The sequence below is a fragment of the Canis lupus genome, chromosome 13, assembly GCF_003254725.2.
Source record: "Canis lupus dingo isolate Sandy chromosome 13, ASM325472v2, whole genome shotgun sequence".
In the NCBI taxonomy this organism is placed as follows: domain Eukaryota; kingdom Metazoa; phylum Chordata; class Mammalia; order Carnivora; family Canidae; genus Canis; species Canis lupus.
The window spans coordinates 5,724,181-5,736,535 of record NC_064255.1 but is presented as its reverse complement, the minus strand read 5'-3'; the positions used below and the strand labels follow the sequence as shown (position 1 = coordinate 5,736,535).

At 50.4% G+C, this 12,355-nt stretch overlaps 1 protein-coding gene across 1 annotated transcript in view; it reads right to left on the bottom strand.

Annotated features, from left to right (window-relative positions):
* Positions 1-7,447: 7,447 nt before the first annotated feature.
* LOC112662379 (dendrocyte expressed seven transmembrane protein) overlaps positions 7,448-12,355 on the bottom strand; it is a 30,263-nt gene continuing 25,355 nt past the window's right edge. The window contains exon 5 of the transcript XR_004813318.2: positions 7,448-9,321. The gene's annotated coding sequence lies outside the window, so the exon portion shown is untranslated. The remainder of the gene's footprint in view (positions 9,322-12,355) is intronic.

Genomic DNA, 12,355 nt, shown 5'->3' with positions numbered 1-12,355 from the left:
AGGATTTTCTGAAATTAATGGCAGTTCTCATGAAATTAGTTTCAATTCTTTTAACATATCTAGCATTCATGTAAGGGCCTTTCTCTTGGAGCAACCTGAAGGTTAGGTTATCTTTTTATTGCACATTTTGTTTAAAAGAATTGAATCCAGATTTGCTGTTTCCCTCCTTGAACCTAAAGTCAAGAGCACCGGTGGAAAGCGCAGGCCAGTGAGTGACTTGGGGTCAAACAACCTCTGAGTGGGCTGCTTCTCCAGGTGGGGGGCTGCTCTGCTGCCGACCAAGTGCCCGAGCCAATGGGAGCTCCCCTGCGGCTGGCCCCTCCAGCGATGGGGAGCTGACCTTAAAGCGGTGTCCATCTGGCCTTACCACTCCTGGGATTTCTCACATCCAGCAGTGCCTCTTGCCAGGGATACCTTGCTTGATGCAGAGTGGGGCTGACTCCAGAAATCTGGTGTCCGTGTGAGCTCTGTGCTGTTGGTTTGAGTGGCTCCTGCAAGTCATGCTCTGCTCCACGCCACTATGATTTCATCTTCCCATGGAGGAGGTGTTTATACCATGTAGTTGGCTGTATGAAGAAGTACTCGAGAATGGGGACTCTGGGAATCAAACTGACTGAGTTCAAAACTTGCCTCTGTTGGGGCGCCTTGGTTTAACTTTCTGACTCTTGTTTGGGCTCACGTTGGGATCTTAGGGTCATGATCTCAGGGTCATGAGATCAAACCCTGCAACAGACTCTGTGCAGGGTCTGCTGAAGACTCTGCCCCTCCACTCTCTCTCTCTCTAAAATAAATAAATACATCTTAAAAAAAAAAAAAAAAAACCTTACCTCTGTCACCACCTTGGCAAATGACTTAAATTCTCTCAGCCTCAAATGTTCCATCTGTAAAATGGGGGAATAGTAATGCTTACCTGTAAGATTTGGGGGAGAATCAAATGGAGTAAGGCACAAGCACTTAACACTCTACTGGGCATAGAGTAAATCCTCAATCAACCTTAGCTACTGTTATTTCTTTGAGCTCGACTGCTTTTTTGTTCTGCACTGAGGTAGAATGAAGCCATCTGATACCATTGTAGGTGCCTAGAGTCTCCTCTGAGTCACACTTCATGGCCATTATTGCTCAACAGCACAATCACACAACGCAAACAAGATGAAACAAACCCTTGTACAAAAGAAATTCCACAGTGATTGATAGACTATTATCTCCCTATTTGCTTTCATTGGCTCTGACTGAAAAGTGATTACATTATTAGCCACTGAAGGGCAGGGAAGCACATCCTCTTGCTTCAGTAATTTATGAAGCCACTTGAGAAATAAACCTTGCTGTTTTCAAATTTTCTCATGAGCCAAGTAAACATAGGTCGTTCAGTCTCATACAATATATTATTTGAGTTAATTACTGGGGAATGAGATGTCAACAATGCCTGAAATGAATACATTTCTGCAATTCTTCCAAAGTCATAAATGTTTTGAAATTTTATTTTCACAGAAAACAGACTTAAACTCTGGGTGTTCATGCCTCAAAACTTGTATTAGAATAGAAAGAGAGAGAACTGTTTGCTGGGTGAAATCTTCATTACATTCAAACACAGATCAGACTTAAACTTCATTTGGGCAGGAAGTGAAAGCACCAGAGAGATTTAAAGCCAGAAAGACCTTTAGCCCATGTAAGAGAGATGAGGGAGGAGAGCCCCACAGGCTATATCGCCCTAGGTTCCGGTCCTGGCTCATGCCCTTGGGCAACTAATATTTACTGAATATTCATTATGTGCCAGGTACTGGCACTAGATATAAAATTGTGAGCAAAAGCTCATATGGCCCCTGTCCTCCTGAGAGAAACAGATATTGATCAAATAATCACAAACCAGGCTAATCTGAAACCCTTCCAGGTGCTACAAAGAAGAGGTATCCAGTGAAATGAGAACCTGAGAGAAAAGATTGATGATTTGGAGAATGGCTGGGGAAGGCTTCCCAGAGAAGGTGATGGATGTGCTGAGACCTGAAAGAGGAGTATAACCAGGCAAAGCAGGGCAGAGAAACTCTTCCTGCAGAGAACAGTGTGTGTGGCTGGGGATGGGGAAGGTAGGGACCCGGAAGTAAGAGTAAGAGGATGAAGGCTGCAGTATCTGCTGGGAGAGAGACCCAGAAAGAGACAGAGAGAGAGAGAGAGAGGCAGGAGCCAGGACAGATTGTTATTCTTCCTAAGAGCAATGGCAGCCTTTGAAGGGTCTTCGGCAGAAATGCAACCTCAACAGATTTGAGAGGCAGATCTGAGGCTGGGGTTTGGGCATGTTATATTTGAGATGCTTGTGAGCTATCCAAGTGGAAAGATCAAAGAGGCTGTTGAATGTATAGAGGAGAAAGCGGAGTCGGGCCAAGATTTCAATTTGCAGATGCACCCCCGCCCCCAGCCCCTCAAACAGAGAGTTTCCGTTTCCTTACCTTTAAGTTGGAATCATCACAGTGTCCACCTCAGGACGGAGAGAGATAATGTAAGGAAATCACTTCGCACAGTGGCAACCCCCACTAGGCATTCAGTAGAAGTCAGCTCTGGTCATGATTATTTTCAGGGAGTTTATTTCCTGAAGTCTACAGCTAGTCAATCACCTGAGAGTAGGGGCCTGTAAGGGGCCTGCAGTTATGAGGTTCCTGAGATTCGACAGCTCAACTGTGGCTGAGTCCAAACTCACTGCAATAAAAGTAAAGGCTAATTCTCTGACACAGAAACCCCAGTTTCCACGCAGTAGCATCCGACCCTGTGGATATGACCCATCTAAAAAGATTTCAAATCTCCAATTCCTCAAGATAATCCAAAGTACTGGGCCACTGATTATGCCTCAATTTTGTTATCTGGAAATACAAATATTAATACTCCTGACATCCAAGCAATGATGTGGGGATGAAGTGAGACAGCATTTCCTCACATCTTTTCTGAAATGAGGTGGGTATAGAGAACTGGATACATTTTTCTATGTGAAACGGTGGGTGTGAAGCTCTGGCATTGCATCTGACATGCAGAAGGCTCTGGGCTCTTCGTTGTGCTGTAACTGCACCCTCCTATACTTAGCACATCACTCATTTGTCTCCTCAGCAAGTGGTGGCTTTTACTTTGTGCCAAGTAATGTGCTAGGCTCCAGGAATAGGAAATCACCCCCTTATGAATGAGCTGGGCGTCCGAGGGTGCAGTCATAAAGTAACAGTATTCTTCTCTTCTCCTATGGTCTGAATTCATTCCCTCCTCTCCCTTGGGTTCCATTTTGGGTGTATGCCACAGCTCTGATGATCCTGCTTAGATACCAAACAAACAGGAGTGAAAAATCACTTCTGGGGCGCCTGGGTGGCTCAGCCAGTTAAGGGCCTGTCTTCAGCTCTGGTCACCATCTCAGGGGCCTGGGGTGGAGGCCTGCATTGGGCTCCCTGTTCAGCGGCCAGTCTGTTTCTCCCTCTCCTTCTGCCTGCTGCTCCCCCTGCCTGTGCTCACTTTCATTCTCTCTGTCAAATAAATAAATAAAATCTTTAAAAAAAAAAAAAAGAAAGAAAGAAAGAAAGAAAATAAAATCACTTCCAGTCTAATGATCACAAAGCTGTGGTCCAGTCTAGGATAATCCCTGAACTTCTGAAGCAGGTGAATCCGTTGAATCTTCTCACCAACCATGCTTGTTTTCTTCTCTCACATGTGCCCCCTTCTCCCCACTGACCCAGCACAGTCTCTGACTGTCCCGTCATCCCCACAGTGGCATCGGGCAAGCCACAGAACCGCCATGCCACAGGGTCATCAACTCTAAAATACGGAAAGTATTTTGTCTCCTTCACTGGATTGTTGGGAAGCTTAATGAAACTGTTTCAGTGTCTAGCACACGACACACACGCAGTACATGCCAGTGGGCACTATTATTAGTGCCTTCCCTCTTGCCTACAAGCATGCTTACGTTTCTCCTACCCTAGAGATTTCTTGACCGTATTCTTGACTCAAGCCATTTTGATTCTATTTGTCCTTCCTTTCCAGCCCAGTTTGGAAGAGAAACCTGTATTTACCTCACTCTCGATTCACTCCTCAAAACCTTGCACTCTTGGATCCGCCCACAACAACTGGACTTGTCCCAGTGTTCGCCAGTCACCACGTCCCATGGCACCCCCTCACCCTGTTAGTCCACACAAATATTCTGTTGTTGGAACTGACAGTTCCTTTGACTCTGATGACATCCTACTGATTCATTCCCTAACCAATTTAACAAACAAGGAGCCTTAAGGTACTTGCTAAGGTACCTATGGTAAACCTCACCAGAAAGGAGCTCAGGCAGGTCTGTTATTCAAGCCAGGAAAATGAGGAACAGAAAACAGAGAAGTCAAGGCCATGCTCAACAGTGACCAAAAGGGCAGACTGAACACCGGCCTCTGGGCACGTGGTCCGAAGCCTTACTCTGTGGCTTGAGTTAGAACATAGGAGAGAGGGATCCCTCGGTGGCGCAGCGGTTTGGCGCCTGCCTTTGGCCCAGGGCGCGATCCTGGAGACCCGGGATGAATCCCACGTCGGGCTCCCGGTGCATGGAGCCTGCTTCTCCCTCTGCCTGTGTCTCTGCCTCTCTCTCTCTCTGTGACTATCATGAATAAATAAATAAAATCTTTAAAAAAAAAAAAAGAACATAGGAGAGAGTACACCCAGTCCTCTTGCTGCAGAAAACTTAGGTGTTTTTTGGTGACAGGTGACAGGTGACAGGCACTGAACTAAGTGCCAGGACATAGTGATGACGTCCCTGAGCCTAGAGAGACAAGCAAATCAGAGGCTCCAGTACAGTGTGGAAAGGACTGTGGCAATGGCGGGTGCTCTAAGAGCAAAGAGGGGGATGCCAATCAAAGACCTTCTCAATTTTTTCAATCTTCTGCACCGATCTCTCTTCTTCTTCCTCCCTGAAGCCTCCTCCCCATGCTGCAAACCTCGCTCCACATTGCAGTTATAATCGGCCCACACCCGAGAGGGACCAAGAGCCAGAACTTTGGCTTCCCTTTTCTCCCTCATCGTGACCAGCACTTCAATGGGCAAATTCATCTCTGTTTCCAACTGTCTAAACACAGCACCTGGCACATAGTAGGGTGTCAGAAAAAGCTTGTTGAATAAACATATGTTAACAATGAATCATGATAAAACAGACTCGGTGTAATTAACAGAATACTTTGAGACTTCTTGGGGGTAGAATCAACCCTTCCTTCTCTGAGACTGAGGATCCTTTTATGTCTTGTTATACTTTGGGGAGGGGAAGAGGTATGTGTGTGTGGTGCAGGGAGGGGTGGTGGCAATAGATCGATGGTAAGTGCCCCCTGTTGCTATGGAATCCCAAACCCCTTGGCAATTCTGACATATCTGCTCTCTGAGTTTCTAAGGCATACAGTATACAATTCTAACAACCCTCAGCCATGAATATTCTGGAAGAGTTTGGAGCTCTAACATCCTATAGTACTGTCCCCATCAGAGCCCTTGCCTTGAGAGAGCCTCTGAAAGGTTTGAGTTTGAGGGGACCATGTCAAAGTTTGCCAAAGCCAAAGGCCACCAGTTACACACTCTTGTGACTGCCCCTACCATGTGCCTAACAGGAATAAGTAACTGGTGATTTTGTTTGCTCAAACTCACCTTCCAGAAGACCACTTAATGGGCATGGGATTTCTTTGGAGAGATGATAAAAAATGTTCTGAAATTAGTAAGTTGTGTCAGCTGCACAACCCTATGAACGTACAGAAACCCCACTAACTTGTACACTTCAAAGTGGATACAACGGTCAATTTTATGTTGATTGTATTTCATCGCTAAAAAAATAGGCACACATACCATTTTAAAATGAGTGGCTTTTTTTTTTTAAGACTTTATTTATTCATTCACGAGAGACACAACACAGGCCAAGGGAGAAGCAGGCTCCCTGCGGGGGGGCCCAGTGCGGGGCTTGGGGCTCCATCCTGCACCCCGGGCTCACCACCTGGGCCGAAAGCAGACGCTCAACCGCTGAGCCACCAGTGAGTTGATGAGTGTAAGTGACAGACTCGGGAGTCTGGGTGGTTGGAAAGTCGCCGAGAGGAGGACTCGGCATTAGCCACGCGGAAAACATCATTAAAAGCAGAGCTGGCGATGCGAGCAGCTTCTTAGGCCGCAGGGGGACGAGCGTTCTCCCCGACAAACTCCCCTGTTCCTTCAGCAGGAACTCGCGCTGCGCTCGGAGCCGGCTGGGCCGCCGCGGTGGGGGCGGGGGCGGGACAGGGGCGGGGCTGGGGCGGGGCCGGGGCAGGGCGGGGGCGGGGCGGGTCGGGGGCGGGTGGGGCTGGGGTGGGGCAAGGCCGGGCCGGGGCTGGGGCTGCGGTGGGGCCGGGACGGGACGGGGTGGGGTGGGGCTGGGGTGGGGCGGGGGCAGGGCGGGGGCGGGGCGGGGCTGGGGTGGGGCGGGGGCAGGGCGGGGGCGGGGCAGGGCGGGGCCGGGGCCGGGCCGGGGGCTGGGGCTGCGGTGGGGCGGGGCCGGGGCGGGGCGGGGGCGGGTCGGGGGCGGGGGCGGGTCGGGTCGGGGGCGGGTGGGGCTGGGGTGGGGCGGGGCCGGGCCGGGGCTGGGGCTGCGGTGGGGCCGGGGCAGGGGTTGGGCCGGGACGGGGTGGGGTGGGGCTGGGGTGGGGCAGGGGCGGGGCGGGGGCGGGGCCGGGCGGGGCGGGGGTGGGTCGGGGGCGGGGTGGGGCTGGGGTGGGGCGGGGCCGGGGCGGGGCCGGGGCTGGGGCGGGTCGGGGGCGGGGTGGGGCTGGGGTGGGGCTGGGGTGGGGCGGGGCCGGGCCGGGGCTGGGGCTGCGGTGGGGCGGGACAGGGGCTGGGCCGGGGCGGGGCGGGGGTGGGGGGGGCAGGGCGGGGGGGGCGGGGGGGGCGGGGCTGGGCGGGGCCGGGGCGGGGCGGGACCGGGACCGGGGCCGGGAGCCCCGCGGGGACAGCTGCTCCGAGCAGGCTGGAGAGGCGGAGACGGCGGTCGGGGCCTGTGCCCTAGCCCCTGGGCCCCTTCCCAGCTGCGCCACTTGGGGCCGATCACTGAGCCTCTCTGGGCCGCAGATCAACGGGCGACCGCCCCCGCCAGGCTCGCGCGGTGCGACGGGGTCCCGGTGGGTGCGGCCCCGAGGGGAGCGACGCCCCGCCCCGTCCCCGCACCCCGCACCCCCCACCCCCCACCCCTGCTCTATCTCCTACCCCCACCCCACTCCGTCCTCCACCCCCCACCACGGCTCCCCAGACCCCAGCAGACTCTCCGGGGGTTGGGACTCATTTACTCCCCGATTCCGCGCCCCCTTCTCTTCTTAAGGAGTTTCCAATACCCTGAGTTGCTTTACACCCCACGGCCAATCTCGCAGTAAATCTTCTCTTGGAAATTCTAGTAACAAGAAGGCTTGCTGGTTTTCTAAAATATCACGCCCCTCCCCCCCCGCCAGTCCCCCCATCAGTATTGCGTGGTCTGCAGGGTGTGCGGGAGCTCGAGCTCGAAGCCGGAGGGGAAGAGGGGGACGCGGCCTCGGGGGGCCCCGGAGGAGTAAGGCTGGGAGTCCGGGAACCACTGGGCCACTTGGCACGCAGGGCCGGCGGCGTTTCCAGAAAAAGGGGTTTTCTTGCTGTAGATTTGGATTTGGGTTGGGTCTTTTCCTTTCTTCCTTCTTTTTGTAGGCAACAAAGAAAAAAATGGAGCTTCCTGGATCTTAGTTGTAGGCTTCTAGAATCTACAATCATGCCACCAAATCTAAAAGGAAAAGGGAAATGAAGGCACAAGTCGCTGCTTCTGTTTATTCAGAGTCTTTGGAGGACACTGGCTTAAGACAGAAGGAGGCACCCTTAGAAGAGTGCTCAGGCACCACGTGGGCAGGGCCTCCTGCACCAAAGCACACAGGCCCGGGGGCTGGGAGCCAGGCCTCCAAGTGAGGAGCCCCCCTTCAGCCCTGGTCGTGTGCCGTCTGGGGAAAGGTGCAGAACTTCTCTGAACCTCAGTTTCTAGATCCACGAAATGGAAGTGATAACAATGCCCGCCCCGCTTACTTCCCTGCGTTGTCAGGAGAACCTCAGGAACGGAACCTTATGAACAGTGAAGCTATCTGCATGTGATGAGTAGAATGTGACTATAATAGCGCCCTGCTCAAAAGGCAAGTCACTCTGGGAAGTTGATTTGTGGTTAAAAATGATTCAGAGGGAGATTGTAAAGGCCATGGAGATTTACAAATAGATTGGTGAGATCACAGGAGTCATGAAAGGGCACCTTTGGGGGAGATGGTGCCAAGAAATGGAGAAACTGAATGGGAAGTTTAGCAGTGGAGCTGGAGGAGGAGGTGCTGCTGGGTCCCACTGGGGGAAGCTGGAGGTTTTGTTCCCTGACATGCTTGGGAATGGGGTTGGGGTAACAGCTTATGATATGAGCTTATGAATCCGTGAGTCACTGTAGCATCCAAACTGAGGGTCCCAGGCAAAAGCCAGAGCCAGGAATAAGTTTGCGGCGCCGGGGCGATGATTATGCCGTGGGACCTGTGACGAAGACACACAGGCCTGGGAGGTCTGGGAGGTGAAAAGAGTTGGACAGTCCAGGCAGGTTCTGAGAAAGCCCAGCAAGAGGTCTTGGGAGAAGGTCAGAGCGAGCGACCGATGTCTGGGCAGAGGAAGCTGACGGCAGGTGAAAGGACCTGCCACAGGGATGCAGGGGAGGCCAAGATCAGTTCTAGAGGCGCTGGAATCCTAGGCAGGGGGGCAAGGAGGCCACTCAGCAGGCTGGAAACCTGGCAGGCACCCTAGGGAACAGGATCAGAGCTACGGCCCACGGGAGGCTTGATTCCTAGGAGAGAGAAGACAACTGTGTTTAGGTCTTGCTCCTCCAGCGAGCAGTGAGGGACAGCAGGATCCTTGAGAGCTGGGACATCTCCTTCCTCTCTGTAGCCTTCCTGCCTCGCACAGTGCCGGCCTCCAGAGGCCCTCAGCCAGTGTTCTTTGGAACGGACCAACTGATGAATGGCAAATGAATAAAGGCCAATTCAGGATACCCAACAAGCTCGGAATTCTTTTCCGCCTTTTGGTGGCCTTGGACAGCCTTTGGCTTTCTTTCTAATGCCGTGTAGCCAATGCCAGGACTACCCTCACTGTCTCTCCTGAGAACTCTTGGCCACCGGCATGCCTCCATCCTCCTTCTCTTCTCTCTCTAAGTTGTTTGCATTTAAGATGGTCGCGGTCCACTTAGTGGCTGGTTTCCATGGCAACTTGCTTCTTCAACACGCCATATCCAACCGTCTCTAGTTAGCAGCCATCGCCGTACCTTATTCAGTTCCCCGCCGTGTTTACATCCTGTCATGATACAGAATGGCTTTCATTAAGGGAACATTGTCTTCTCAGAATTAACTTTAAAAATGTACTTAAACACATTATGGCATGATTTTTTTTCAACCAGAAGTAAAAAATTTCTCCACAACTTCCTTGCCAAAAGATAAGTTTTCTTGTCATTGACTCTTCAAAACCGTCTCCTCCACACATAATGTATGCCAGCCCTGGAAAGAGTCTCCAGGAGAAGCATTTGGCTCCCAAAATAATGTCTGACTTTCAAATTTTCACCTACATCTGGGGACTCTCCCCCTGCTGGTCACTGCTGTGATCACGGCGCCCGCGGTCGCACCCTCGATACTGAGGAATGTGAGCACCAACTCGAGAAGAGAGAGGAGCAAGAGTCACAGTGCACGCTTAATTTTATTTTACCTTGTCATTTTTATTAGACCCACTCATTTCTGTTTTTAAGGCTTCTGATGTGGTTTGCATTAAATCTTCTGATTTAATGAAGAAGGATCTATCTGACCCATTCTTAGAATCCATCTTGCTCCACTCACAGAGTGTCTTGACTAGAGTCTCTTTCTCAGCTGTAAATGAGGAAGACTTAAGAAGCACTCAGGTGGCACCCACTAATACCAGTTCGGGGTCACCGTATCTTTTCTTTTTGATGTGGATTTTCACATCTGCTGTCAGAACTGTCCACCACAAATCACCACTTGCAGCCAGCATGCATCGGCTTGTCCTTGGTCTGGCAGCTAGTTCTCTTCCTCATTTGGGGCCCTTCACCACCTTTCCTTGCCTTCCAGAAAGCGCCAAATCGAGTCCCACATCTGGGATCTCCCACTTATAAGGACTCTCCTGGCTCAACAACGTGTATTGCAAAAGTCTTCCATTTAGATCCTTTCCTCAAAGCTCAGTGAGACTCTACGCAGACCATTTATGGTGACTAAGGTATAATCCCAATTTCCTTAGAACAACCTTCCTCTGTGCATCAAAAATCCAGTTTTGATTTCTCCTGCTCTTTTCATGCCTGCATTTAGAGATAAAGTACGCCAAGGGATATGCAAAGTTCATCCTAACTGTGCAGTTGTGCTGTGACCAATTTATGAAAAATATTTTCTAAGGAGGTGATTCTGTATACTGTACGTGGGGTAATTCTTGTAGACAGTCTTTGCTGTACTGGGTTGGGCTGTGTCCCCTTCAAAAATACGTTCCAGTCTTAATCCCCACGACCCCAAATGTGACCTTATTTGGAAATAGAGTCTCTGAAGATATAATCAAATTAAAATGAGATCATACTGGATTATGGTGGGCCCTAGCCCAACGACCGCTGTTCTTATAATAAGAGAGAACATTGGTCACAGAAGACTGTCAGTGTGAAGACAGGAGAAACTGGAGTTATGCTGCCATGAACCAAGGAATGCAGAGGATTGCCAGCAACCACCCAGAAAAGACAAGGAAGGAGTCTTCCTTCAAGACTTTATTCAGTTTATAGCTGTGAGAGTGTAAATCTCTGTTGTTTTAAGGCACTCCGTTTGTGATCATTTGTTACAATGGCCCTAGGAAATAATGCATTCATCAACTAGAAAACTAGGGAGAGGGGAGGGGTTTGAATCTCTGAAAGTTTGTCCTGCCTCCCATGTTCAACTCCTCCAAGGATAAATGGGAATTTGCCCAGTTTGTTTCTGGGATGAGAATACTTCAACCAAATTTCTGGGGCTAGCAAAGGGGAGGGCCCAAATCAGAATCTGGGACTCCTCTCATAGTCCAAAATAGAGATCAAGAACTGGAGAAAGTGGGAGGGTGTAGACCTATGAATGCAGATTTTGTAGAACTGTACTTTCCAACTGGCAACACACAAAGGAGAATATATAAAACTGAGGTTGGGCAGCCCCAGTGGCGCAGCGGTTTAGCGCCGTCTGCAGCCCAGGGCGTGATCCTGGAGACCCTGGATCGAGTCCCACGTCGGGCTCCCTGCATGGAGCCTGCTTCTCTCTCTGCCTCCCCCACCCCCGCATCTCTACGAATAAATAAAGTCTTTAAAAAAAAACAACCGAGGTTACACAAGGCAAACTCATAGTTCAACCTTTACTCTATTTTTTTAATGTAATATTTAAATTCATTTCTAACATTTAAAGATTAGGTGATTTTCCATAAAACTCTGGGTTTCTGACTGCTCTGGGAAAATTTCGTTGGGCTAAGACACAGAGAAAGAGCTCCTTCCTTCCCAGTGGGCCAGGCCTTGCCGGCCTACCACCCATCTGGCACAGCTGATGGCCCCAGCCTGGCCCCTGTGGGCCCTGGAGTTTGCAACCTCGGGGACGGGGTAGGGAAGAAGGACAGAGGTCCTGAGCCTGAGCCTGACAGGCAGGATCAGAAATGGCAGAGGGTGAAGGCTCCAGCAAAGGAGCCTGGAGATAAGAAAGACCAGGGAGCCTAGGTCACAGAAGCAAAGGTCTTATCCACAAATCTAGGGGACAGAGTTTTCATCTATTTTTAGATAAAGTAACAGGATGTAGAAACCAAAAAAAGTGGACAGTTCTCTGATCCTCCACAATGGTGATGACTTATGCAAAACATCCTCTTTCCTATTTTTAACTAGATCACAGAAGCTGCGTCAGAGGGCTTGCTGCTGACTAATCCTGTTGCGGTGCCTTTCTCTGAATTGCATAAATGCCATCTACATAGGCTAAAGAACATTGGAGAAGGGGAAAAAAATCTGTAAAGATGACTGCACACAGGGCATTCTTATAAATAGTACTCTGAGTGAGATGGGGGTGTTCTGGGCCACTGCTTTCTGGAAGTTGTCTAGAATTTCATGGTTGAATGATACAGACATTCAAGGGAAATTATTTACTTATTGAAGCTGAATTAGTGATCCCATGACTGGTTTGTATTCATGGTAACAACTGTTTTCTAGTACATATCATGGAGAATTACACTGATTTTTTTTCAGCAAAATTATTTCCTAGTCGCATGAAAACCCCTATACCAGGAATAGGCATTCTGTTGGAGAAAAGGACTCAGGAATGAGAGCAAAGAGTTCTCAGTGCTTTAG